The sequence below is a fragment of the Ciconia boyciana genome, chromosome 7, assembly GCF_034638445.1.
Source record: "Ciconia boyciana chromosome 7, ASM3463844v1, whole genome shotgun sequence".
NCBI classification, from domain to species: Eukaryota; Metazoa; Chordata; class Aves; order Ciconiiformes; family Ciconiidae; genus Ciconia; species Ciconia boyciana.
This window is the reverse complement of record NC_132940.1, coordinates 49,250,033-49,260,098: the sequence shown is the minus strand read 5'-3', so window position 1 is coordinate 49,260,098 and position 10,066 is coordinate 49,250,033.

Sequence of the window (10,066 nt, the reverse complement as noted above, 5' to 3'; positions counted from 1 at the left end):
TTTCCTGTCAGCTTGCAGCCTCTGGCTTCTGTAAATCATCCTGTGGTTCCTGTGAATTGTGCTTTGAAAATTACTTTTGCTCCTTCCAATTTATTTTATTGAACTCTGATGGCATGTTATGCATGCACTATGCCTGAATCTGTGCACTTCTGAGATATTTGTGAGGCACTGCACTGCCTGCCAGATGGAGCAGCCCTCAGACCTGGAGGGAACAAACCCATCCTGAGTTTTTATCCCAGCTCTGAAGCTGCTAGAACAAGTTGGTTACTGTCTTTATATGCCAGATTCTGAGGATATACATGAATGTGGACAAAGGACACTGGTTATTCCATATCTTTTTCCTAAACCAGAGGAGGTTTGTTCTGTATAGGGAGCAAATATAGATTTATAGCAAATACCACCTGCTGTTACTATACTACACGTGGGGTTTTTTGCTGTACATCATCCCGATGCAGAAAGGGACGATTGTATGTGCTCTTCCCCCAGCAATGGGCTAACAGCCGCCAGCTCCTCCTGCAGATGGGGACAAGTCTCTGGGCTTGTCTTTAACCTCCAGTACTTGTGCGTTCCCCAGGTTTGGCTCTTTTTTCTTCCTCTTCCCTCTGGAAATAGGAGAACACCCCTGAGTGTTTTCCCCCCAGCAGCATGGACATCTATTCTTGCATGCTTCTTGGGGTGATGTGAAACTTGCAGTTACAGCTCAGAGTTGTGATACATGTCCTAACAGGAAAATGTCATGATTTACATGGATTCTGGATGGAGTCAGTCCAAAATGATGAAGACAGTGACCCTGTCCACGTGGTTGGGCTAATTGCAGTATGTTATAAATACAAGGCCCAAGGGAAGAGTTGAGCACAACAGCTAGAAAACACGTTGACTAAAACATACAAATTATCCCCATTAAAACCTACAGATGTAACCCTAACTTTAGACGAGAAAAATTAGACCATTGCCACAGCGTCAGCCTCTCTTTGCCTCTTGTCTCTAGGAGGTGCTTTGGAACGTGCATGCCACCTGTGTGGGCTCCAGAGGTGACACGTAGCCAAACCCTTGGGTGAGAAGCCTTGGGCCCCCACCAGGACCAGTTTTCAGCAGACCTTGTGCTTGGGAAGAAGCTGGCTCTCCATCCTCCCTAACTCTAACACGGTTCATCTTCTTCCAAATACATGGTGTTTTCACGACGTTGTTGAGGGGTGCAGGTAGCTTGCGAAGGAAGGCAGGGTGTGTCCCCACGACGGGGGCTCGTTGCAGCGCGCTGTGTTGCAGGGCGCTGCTCCTTGGCTGAGCGGGCCCGGCCTTTCCGCGGCCGGAGAAGGCTGCCGAGCGCAGAGCCAGCCGCCCGCTGTGGAGATCCATTTTAACCCCCCGCGACGTGTCCCTGTGCCGGGCATGCAGTGACAGCCCGGGCCGGGCAGGCGGCAGCAGAGGCGCTGCCGTGAGCCCGCGCCGGGAGCGGGGGGTGCCGCTGCCGCTCCCCGGGTGGCGGCCGTCAGCCCCGTGGCTCTCGCCCTCCTGCTGTTCCGGAGAAGCAGGCGGACGAAAGGCCTGGGGACGTGGGCCTGACCCGGCTGGGCCCCGGGTAAGCGGCCGGTGCAAGCGGGCGGGAAACTCTGTTTGTTCTCAGCTTACCCTGTTTCTGTTAGCAGATTAATCAAATGGTGGGCTCGGAGGGAGCCTAACGGCCCCGGACGTGGGGAGAGCTCCGGGGAGGCACGGGTGGTCTATGAGTAGTTGCAAGGAGACCTGAGGCACCCCCTGCCGTGAATAACCCTGTGCGTTGTCAGTCCAGGCTGGCCAGCTGTCAATCCTGCACCAAAACCACCGGTCTGATTTTGCTGTTACTCCCTCCGCTGCAAACGTAGCCCACTGCTACTCTGGTGCGAGGGAAATGAGAACTGAGAAGAGATTTAAGCTCGGTAAAGTGCATCTTCAAATGGCGAAAGTCTCTATGTGGTTAATCCCTTTGAAAACAATGGGAGTTTGAAGATTATATTGGGATGTTTTGGGGGAAACTGGTTCGGTCTGTCTCTGCATCTAAAAATATAAAAAATCTGACCATAGGTGTATAGCACTACAGTAAACATTGCTTGCTTCCGTGAGGTCTCATGCGGTGAAACTTCAATCACAGCATTGATGTTTTCATCCTCTCTCAGCTTCATTTCTGGAAATGGCTTTTCTCCAGCAGGGCTTTGTTGAGAAATGCTTGAGCAGATATGACATTCCTGAAGATGTATAGTTTCTCTTTTGATAGCAATAGACACCTGATGAGGAATAAATTCAACACCTCTGAATATTATTCTCTGTGTGGATGGCTGAGAGGAATTAAACAGCCCCTCCTCACTTGTGTTGCCAGAGTTATGCCTACAGGGAACTCCTTTGCCCCTTCATGTGGCTAAATCCTTCTGTGTCCAAAATTTCTCTGAGATTCCCATCTCATTTTGCCCACAACCGCTCAGCTTTTGCAGAGCAGACTGGCACACTGCATCAGACAGAGCTGTGCCCCATCCTTACAGCTGAGCAAATCCAGCCCATCCTCCCTTTGGGTGCCTCCAGCCTGGTTTCTGTGCGAGTTGTTTGCTGCATGACCAGCTTTGGGAACCTCTTTTTCTTTCCCTACTGCCATGCTTCCAAGGTTCATGTGCTGCTCAATACTGGCTGGGCTGAAATTGCTATTTGTATGTTACTCTGCTCTCATATTCCTGACCTCAGGGGGGGTGCGGAAGTATGGGCCTCCCATGGACCTCTTCCTGCTTGAACATGGAAGGCAGATGAAAACCAGTTTAATTCAGGGAAGGGTTTAGTCTCTCAGGCCATTCCCTGCTATGGTTAGTTAAAATGATGAGTGTATTATCAAGAGCTAATGAGTTCAGACATGTTCCTAACATGAGCAATGGGAGTGTCAGGGCAGTCCAGTGTGTGCCCAAACCCTCTCTTCAAACCTGCTGGCTACTGAGGGAGAGATGCACCGGGTTATGGCTTTCAGGCATCTTTTGTTTTATAACCAAAAAGTGAGTCTGAGGGATTGTTTGTTTGTTTGTTTGTTTAAAATAACGTTTTATCTCTTGGAGTCTATTATCACTGTGAAATGCTCTGCACAAGTGGGTGAGCAGTGAGAGAAGGGCAAAGCACTTAGCCAGTGCCAAATGAAAGATATGGAGCCAATCTGCTTTATCTCCTCTTTGCAAGTTTGTCCTCCATTCCCTGAAACTTTGGCTAAGCATCCGCCAAAACACTGTAGTTGTGTGAGGTCAGGAGGGATGGCATAAGGCAAATTTGACTCTGAGCCACCTTTAAATATCTCATCAGGGAGATGGGACCGGCCTGAGTCCGACATCGGAGCAATCAGAATACTGCTGCTACCTGAAATAGCTGGAGATTGTTACAAAGGTGGGCAGAGTGCAATGTGCTCTCAGCTTCAACCAGCTCCTTCTCAGTCTGACGTGCTGGTCACTGGAGAGGCCTTGGTCAGAAGTTGTCTTCGCACTTCTTGACTCTTTCCTCTCTGCTTGCACTAGAGGTGATCCCTCTTGTGCAACTTCTGTGCTGCAGAGCACCCTCTGTGGGATCCAGCATCTGAATCCTTTATGTCCTTTTCCCCCCTCATATTTTGGAAGAGCTCCAATTAGGTGAAGGTGATTCCTTCTGGTGGGAAGTGGGTTAACCAGTGAAAACAAACAAAACTTCAAAGTGGTTATGCCACATCCAGCCTCATCTGGGCTCAGTTGGCTTCATTTCTTCTACAGTGCAAAATGGATAACAAAAATGACCTCTCTGGAAAAGTCAGATTTCTCTGTTATTATGAATTCCAGTTCCACATACTCCTTTTAAGAAGTTTATGATAAGATGATTATTGTAAATAAGCTTCCCCTTTAGCAAAGAATAAATCATCAAATAGGCTTTGTTTGGTGAGATCTTTGGCAAAGGAATGTAAATAAATAAGCTAACTGAATAAACTTCTTTATCTGATGTGCTGAGCAGAAAAGGCAGCAAAGTTAATCATTTAGGAAAATACACTGGTCTGCTGTGCTTTCTTCAATAACAGACCAGGAAGAGCCTAAGGGAAACAATCTGCTCTAGCTCGGACCCTGGACTTTTTGCCCGAGTCCCACAGACCAGGAGAGATCATGTTCATCACTCTGGAAGCAATGCTATCGCCTCAAGGAGATGCCCTTCAGTCTAGATTTTTGATTTGTTTCTTTTCCGGTGGACTGGTCTACTTCCCTTCAGAGGTAGCTCTTTGCCACAGAACAGAGATCTCTTATGAACCCAGTTGTGAGTTCTCCCTCCTGGAGAATAACGGACACACATGGACAATAATCTGAATCTGCAGTGTCTTAAACTTTGGGCTCCATTCATGTTTCCATATAAGCAAGTTCATGTGCGTATGCATGTGATCATACATGGATGTCAGTCTACCACTGCTCAAAGAAATCAGAGTGCGACTGTTCTGATCTTCACCACAGTTTTTTATTGACTTGCATGGATTTGAACTAATCTGAAGTAAATCTGCCTGGAATCTGAGCCTGTAAGCCGGATACAAGTTGCATAAGTTAACAAAAATGTGTGTAGCTGCTGTGGAAAGAGAAAATAGCCTAATGCAATTTAGATGATTTTGGCATGTAGCAGTTGCAATTACAATTAGTTTGTCAGCAGAAGACTTAGTTCTCACCCCCAATCATAATGGTTTGAGGGGTGATCATTGCTGAAAAGTATCTCATCATCCTTTCCTTTCTCCCTTTGCTTGTGCTGTATCCTCTGCCTTGCCACTCTAGGGCATTATGATCATATGGAGAAATTTAACTGTTAGCACCATAGATGAAGACAGGCAAGAAAAACAGGAAAATTGGTCAATGAAGAGTTCTTGGCTGTGAATCTCTTTGGCAAGCCAGACCAGGATGAACTTATGACACTCTCTTGACTCATCTATCTCTGTAAGTCTTTGATCAGTTAAATCTCTTCTTCCTCCCTTCCCATAAATGCTTTGGTTGATGGAAGACTGCATCTGGTATTGCATCAGGACAGCAATATCTCAGCATGACATTGCTCAACCAGGACTGTAGTGTTTAGCACCTAAATGATGCATTGATAGAGGTGGTGGTCTGTAGCCTATGCAAATGCCCTTGTTTGTCCGCAAGCCACGGCTTCCTATTGTTTCCTTGTTTCAAAGTCTCAGCATTTTGGCATAGTTGCATTTTTGCCCCTTTTGGAGTGTTTGACATACAAATATAAAGTCAAGATTGCTTGGAACTCTTCCTGGGAGGAAAGAATCTACAACTTCTAATAATAACAAATATAGGACATGTTTATGTCAATATATCAGCACAAGATGCTTCCGATGACAGTCAGACCACATAGATTTGAGCTGTGAATGTATCCACAAGAAAAGAAGCGTAGCCTTGCTCCTCAGGCTGGTAACTTGGGACTCTTCCAAGGTTTGACTAAAAGGCTTTGCAAATGCAGCAGTGGCATTGCAAGCGCTGTCCTGCAGCCACAGCTGGAGGAGACCACAAGAGATTCCCAGGTTCTCACCATGAATCTCCTACTATCAGGACAGCCCTTAAATTCACAGGGTAGTGATTTATTCTCAGTTCAAATAATTGCATGTCATTACATTTGCCTCCTTTGCACTAGGAGAGCTAATGAATGTCTCTGAAATGTTCTGAGATCTTTTCATGAAAGGCATTTATATGTCCATGATTCTAAAAAAAAAGTTTTCGAAAACTTCCCATTTAGCTAATGAGTTACACTGTGTTTTAGTACATGTGAAATTTATGGATCTGTATAAAATCTAACAAATAAAATCTCAGCCAGGTTGAAAAATATGATCAATGCCTTGTTGAATGTGGAAACAATATGACAGACCTTCACTGCCAGCTCTTGTATATTCTTTGTCTGGTGTATCTGCCTTTGGGCAACCAGCAATTTGTGAAAATACCATCAGGAAGGCTGCTTAAAAATATCTGTCCCATCTGATGGCTTTAATACATTATTGTATTAAAAGCATTGAAATATAATAGTGTATTTGCTAGCAATACCTTTCTGGGAATTATGTCTTATGCCCTCAAACTTATGAAACCAAGACATAGAACCTCAGTTCTTACTCCCTTTCATCTGCACATCTGACCACTACAAGCTTTAAGAAAACTCTTTGGTAATGAGTATGAGGGCCATGAGGGCAATTTCATGCATGATAAAGCTTCATTTACCCCAGCTGCCTTCCAGAAGGTTGGCTTTAACTTCTTTTTTTGAAAAATAATGGCTCAAGTGTACAGTTTCTTCGGTCTCCTAGAAGTCAGCTTATTTCCTATACTGTATTGAGACAGAGAGAGCACATACAACAGGTTCCAGTTCTGATTCTTTCTCCAAGAGGACGGTGCAACACATGGGTAAGTTACAGAGAGCTGAAATTGGTATTAACTTGCTGAAAACTTTGTGTTTGTAGAACCCATTGTATGGCATTGCTATTTATTCTACAGAGCAGCCTGTGGTTGTTTGACTCACTATATTGCATCTGTCATGTGAAGAAGGCAACCAGGCAATAACTGTCATGATGCAGAATAATTTCTTTCAAGGATTTTGTACCTAAGATGTGCTGTCCATAATGTGTTATTTGTGGTCTGTACGTGACACCAGTACCTCCTATTAATTTAATTTGAACATATATTTAAGTTGTTTTCCCTTTGTGTGGCATTTGCTAGAATGGTCTGTCAAAACAAAACTGGCAAAATGTCATGTAAATAAGAAAGGATCTGCTTTTGCAGGTGCCTATTATGCCATTCCACTTTCATCTTGCCATGAATTTGAAATTGAGATTGTTCTACATATAAAAGATGATGACCAGTTATTTTTATCTCCAGTACTCAGCATGCTGCTTCCCCTCTTTCCCCATGCCCTGTGTTGTCCTGCATGTGATAAGGACAAAGCCTGGAGGAGGTTTTTAAAGCGCTGAATTAGGTGCGGAGTTTATCAGTTTTCCTCCGTCTTTCACCCATTTAATCTCCACAGAGAGAACATTTTACAATTCCATGGAGATGCCTTAATTCCTGATATCTTTGAAGAGTTATTATATTTTAATACATGAAAGATTTAAAATAGGGTAGTAGGCTAGCAGTATTGACAGACATGTTAGGTTTAAATCAAAATGTCTCACAGCTGTGATTTACTTAGGGATATATGTTGCTGAATTTGGAAAGATTTCATTTGGAATATATTATTGAATGGTAAATATGGTGATGCTTTGATGACATTTTAAAGTTTCATGCAATACACTACAAAATTTCTGTACAAATTGGTTAATATTATCTAATTCTGCTCCACTTCAGGGGACTCCTGTCTGCAGAGAAAACCAAAATCTCCCAACAAAACCACTGCCCTACCCTGGCAGTAGGGCTGGCACTACTCATGTTTTTTCAATTGTTTTTCAAGAAGCCCTGATTTTGCATAAGCAATATGGTCATCTTCTCTTTTTCCATCTGGCAGTACCTCTCAAGAAGGGCAGAAATTGCGGGCAGAGAAATAAAGTCAGACTTCAAATTAACAGTTAAATGTGCTCTTCATTCAAAAGCAACTCAGCCTTGAGATTTCTGAGAATTCATTGTCTCTCTCTCTTTTTCGTTTATGTGTCGTCTCTGATTTACATCCCTCTTCTTCAAACTTCAGTGTCAGGCGTGATTTACGAGTGCAATTTTCTGTGTAATATTCTGCAGCAATAGTTGGCAAATCCCTTCCCTCAGCATGGGGATGTATTCTTCTTTGTTACACACCAAAGAGGCACACAACCCTTAAATTTCTTTAAAATGACAATGCTTAGTAAGCTTTTTGAAAGGAAAAATGCAAATCCCATCTCATAATAATCCATCTCATAATTACACATAGATATGTTACTTGTACAAAAACTGCTCTGGCTACGTGGCATTGGCATTTTATGTGATGGATCTATCGAGAGCCCCTCTGACTGCCACGGGTCAGTCTATTTAACCGACCTCTTGCTTTTAGCTTGAAGCAAGTTCCCAGATGGTGCTGAGCAAAGCATGTGAGTCCAGCTGTATTGCTGTACTGGGGACTGCTCATGCTGAAATTTAAGCATGAGGTTAATGAAGGACTTTGGAGGATCGTTAATTGTCTGTTATGTATTTTTGCCTCTTCTAGGGTTGAAGACATTTTACATGTTTACAGAGTTCTTCTTTGAGTTGCAAAACTTAGTAAAATCTTGTGTGAAATGTTGATGGCATCAGCCTTATACCTTCAGTGAGGGCTCTGCATTCACTCTGGTTCCAAAAAACTTAGAAGAGACTTGGGTCCCACTAAATTATTGTACACAAGAGGGTGATTCTTGGGCTTCTCTGGATGATTGGTAAATCTATATTTAAAACCTCTGCAGGTATTTGCCACCAAATCAGTTCACATCCACCCAGCAGCATATGTATTAGAAATCTTCCCAATAATCAGCGCAGTGCCCAGGCTATGGACCAGGAAGGAGGCCCTCCACAGTTCACTTGCTGATCTGTCTTTTCTTAATTAGGACTTGGGCGAATTGGAGCATGGTTTCATCCTTGAACTCTGTCCTGTTTTCTGTCTCACACATTTTACAGTCTAGAACCACTGCAGAGAAGGGAATATGTGTGTCCCTTGTCCTACAATGCTTTTGGTTTTCTGCCCCTTTATGTGCTTTGACATAGTTGGACATTAGTGTTTTGTTGGTACCAGTTGTTGATTGTGGCAATCAGTGAGGTTGCATTAAACAAATGGCTGTTACTGTTACACGTCCTCTTACACCCTCTGCCATGGACATCTCAGCAGTGTAATGTGAAAATTATCTAGTTTTAGCTGTGAAAGAACCTTTGTATGCACAGACGTTTCCAGGAGAATTTGGGTTGTTACAACAGTGGCTCTTTACATCCCTGTGCTCAAGTTGGGGAAGGAGAAACATCTCCCAGATTGCCACATTGTTGATCAGTCTCCTTATAGCTATGAATAACTAGTGGGTATGTGTCGCTGAAACAGGAAGTGTGGCTTCTAGTAAACTTCCTATTTTCACGGATAAACTTGAGTAGTTGGAAATTGTGAAATCTAGATGACAGATTGCCACATCTTTTTCTTGCTATAGTGATGCTCTGCAAACAAAAATTTTGATTGTAGACTGTCAAAAGTCTCTTTTCTTGGTAAATTTTCTTATTCTGAGGGACTATGCAGTGCATATAAAATTGCCTGAATATCTATTTATCACCTATGATTCTTCATTCCTTTTTATAATTCCTTTGTCTTCAGTGCTCTCTCTAAAAACAGCTTATCTATATAGACATGATTCTCCTCTTGCTTATGTTGTAAAAATCAGAAGTAATTTACATTAAGTTAACAGAATCTCATCTTTGCAACTCAGAAAAGAGTCATGGACAGGAGCTATGAAAATGCCATGGATTTAGCTTGGTGTAAAACTGATGTGGGATGATCGTGATCTCTGTACAGATTTGTGAATGTACATATTTCTCTTTATCGCAGACAAATAATTTAATAATTTACCCCTGATTTAATAATCATCAGGGGTAATTCACAAATAAAAATAATACAGTCAAAGGTGCACAGAGCTGACAGGGGTCTTAAAAGTCTTGTTTCAACTTCGTCTGGACCTAGGAGAGAACGATGTAAGTATCTGGCACATGTCAACTGGAAGATTTTGTGCCAGTTGTTTTCTGCTGCTTACAAGATTAATTGGTGCATTAAAGAGCTGGACTTGAGCTTCTGTGGATACGTTAATGCAAGATTTGCTGCTAGAGGCTGTATGGGAAATGTCATTATCCCTGCAAGGAGGTGCCTGCCCACCAGCTGTGTCACTGGCACCGCGGTGGGAGCACTGCCTAGGGAGGTGAGGACTTCTCCTCCCGTCCCGTCTCCCTGGTCTTTCCTCTGCCCCCTGCATGTCATCACCGCCCCCAAACCCCTCTGTCCTTTGGCTTCCTCAGGCTCTGAGCCACAGGTTTTTCCCCTTTCTCATCCTTGCTACCTCCCTCCTCCCAGTCCCACTTCCTCTGAGGGGATCCCTTGGGACACATCCCGCACTTGGCCTCCC